General features: G+C 46.6%; 1 pseudogene; it reads right to left on the reverse strand.

Annotated features, from left to right (window-relative positions):
• Positions 1-407: 407 nt before the first annotated feature.
• Positions 408-2,536, reverse strand: LOC119300499 (annotated as a pseudogene).
• Between the last annotated feature and the right edge of the window lie 329 nt (positions 2,537-2,865).

A 2,865-nucleotide genomic window follows, 5' to 3' on the forward strand; every position in this document is an offset into this window, starting at 1 on the left:
AGTCATGGGACTAAAACGTATCCAAGCACCCTCTAAGTCAATACTTGCTACAAGTATGTTTGACAATATGTTAATTAGTCTGGCATCTTGAGTACTGTTTCTGGTTAAATGTGTGTGAATTGGGTGAATTATAGGTGTCATGTTGTGATTTGAACCACCACAGATTTATTTATTGGTTTAGACCTAGGTAGTGATCATGCCTCCAAATATTTGTAAAAATTCCTATCATTTGATTGAAAAAATTGATGGGCACAATAACGCACGCCATACTTCGACACATAACTGAACGCTTAACTTCCAGCGATGTAGTAATTAACAATACTTCTTAATAAGTCTCCGCACTAGACAAAGAAATAGAAGGCACTCATACTTAGGATTCTCTCGTCACATATCAATGCAAGTGCAAATTAAACTGGGGGCACACGAACCACAGCGTGCAGGTACAGGTTGTTCTTCCGCCGGACAGTGAGGCCCATCTCCTCTGTCATGTCCAGCTCATCTGGTCTCACCCCTCCTGGGATCTCCCAGTCGAAGTGGTAGAGAAGTGCGGCCAGTACAATCTCGATGCTAGCCTGCGCAAACATCATTCCAGGGCACATCCTTCGACCTGCCCCAAATGGTATGTACTCAAAGTTTGTTCCTTTGAAATCAACCATGCCAGATTCAAATCTCTCTGGTTTGAACTCCTCAGGGTCTTCCCAGTGCCTAGGGTCTCTTCCAATTGCCCATGCGTTCACTAACATCGTGGTGCCCTCGGGGACATCATACCCGAGGATTTTGCAAGGCTCAGTTGCCTCCCTAGGGAGAAGCAATGGTGCAGGTGGATGAAGCCTCATTGTCTCCTTGATGACGAGTCTGAGGTACTTGAGATTGATCAAGTCATGCTCGGTCACCTTCGGCTTTCCTTGCAGGTTCTTGCGTACTTCGGCTTGTGCCTTCCACATCACATTTGGGGACCTCATGAACTCTGACATGGCCCATTAAAGAGTGATTGCTGATGTCTCGCTTCCGGCACCAAACAGATCCTGCAATTTGCCGATTTGATGAAATTTGGAATTGCTACGTATTCTAGGCAGTTTTGGATTGTCACCCATATGCAGTGAGATATCCAGTAGCAAATCCTTGAATAATAGCGAGTATAACATATAACAATTCTTCGATTCTGTGTGAACTCAAGAAAAAACAAAATGAATTAAGAGACACTTGTGTCTTGCTAGCTACTCTCTCGTTTCGAAATACTTGACCCTTTTTGTTTTGTTGTAACTACTCCATCATTTTTAAATACTTGAGCTTTTTTATTATATGTTGGTCAATTGTTTTGGTTTGACTCAAATTATGAAACAATTTTAACATTGACAACAACATATTGATAATAAATAGAATCAATCACGAAATGAACTATCAAAAAATGTATAATTAGTTTTGTTTAATACTGCATCAACTGCGAGGTGGCGTGGTGACTCATGATTAATCTCCAAATCATTCCAATTTAAAAAAATATGGCATATTTCTTACGGAACTCTGTGGCCAAAGTATAACTGCTAGAAGAGGGAAGGCAGAAGTTAAGAAATTGTTGCACTTATAAGTATAACTGCTTTGATCATTCCCATGGTAAGGGGCACGTCGAGGACACCTTCCTTGCGTATCCTCATGAGCGCGTCCACTAGGTCCTCTCCTTCCTCCACGACACCGCTCGCTGAGGCGGTGGTTGCCCTCTGCTCCTCGTGTTGCTTGATCGCGTACTCCATGAGCTCGAAGCTCTTCTGGTGGTACTCCTCGGCCCGCCGTGTCGTGCCGCTGATGAATCTCGTGAGCCACGATGATGGGAACATATCGCTAAGGCTGAACCCGCCGGCGATCTTGACACCATCCTCGAGTGTCTGCAAGAACTCCTCACGCCTCATGAATCTTTCCCCAATCATGGCGCGTACCGCCGAATCGTTGATGAGGATGGCAATTCGCTCACTCACGTTCACGAGCTTCATGGGCGGCGCCACCGTGATGGCGGCCACGAGTCGGCAGACCTCATCCTCCCGGATGTGGCGGAACGACTGCACGCGACGCACACTGAGAAGCTCCAAGATGCAAATCTTGCGAAGCTGCCGCCACAAGGCGCCATAGGGAGCGAATACCAGCCCTTCAGAGTTCATAATCTTCAACGTGGGGCTCAACGGCCGCGTAGCGAAGACGACGTCATGCGTCCGCATGATCTCGCGGGCAGCCTCCGGGGATGTGGCCACCATCACCGGCACCTTGCCGAGCTTGAGGTACATGAGAGGCGCGTCGAGCCGGTGAGCGAGGTCGGCCATGACACAGTGCATGAGCGGGTTGCCGGCGAGGTGATGAAGACTGCCGATGAGCGGAAGCCGCCACGGACCGGGTGGCAGACGCACGCCGCTATTGCCACCGCTGTGTTTCGTGTTGAGCTTGAAGAGAAGGAAAGGAAGGAGGAGAGCCAAGAGAAGGCAGAGGTAGTACGCCCACTGCTCCATGGAGAGGTCTCGTGTGTTGAGCTAAGGCGCAGTGTGGTAGAGTGAAGGTGATGCTGCACTTTGAGTCTCTGGCTCAAGGGCCTGATCTTATATAGTACTTCCTCTGTTTCTAAACATATTTAAAAAAATTTTATATAGACTACATACAAAGTAAAATGAGTGAATCTACACTCTAAAATACGTCTATATACATTCATATGTAGTTCATATACAAATTTCTAAAAAGATATTTTTAGAAACGGAGGGTATTAAGGCGCAATGCATTAACTGCTGGGTTAATTAGAGGGTGAGAAACAGAAAAGCAGCCTGTATGCAGCCAATGCATGCACGGTGACAGCTTGATTATTGACCGGGGGAGTAATGCGTCATAATT

Source organism: Triticum dicoccoides, chromosome 1A, assembly GCF_002162155.2.
Source record: "Triticum dicoccoides isolate Atlit2015 ecotype Zavitan chromosome 1A, WEW_v2.0, whole genome shotgun sequence".
NCBI lineage: Eukaryota > Viridiplantae > Streptophyta > Magnoliopsida > Poales > Poaceae > Triticum > Triticum dicoccoides.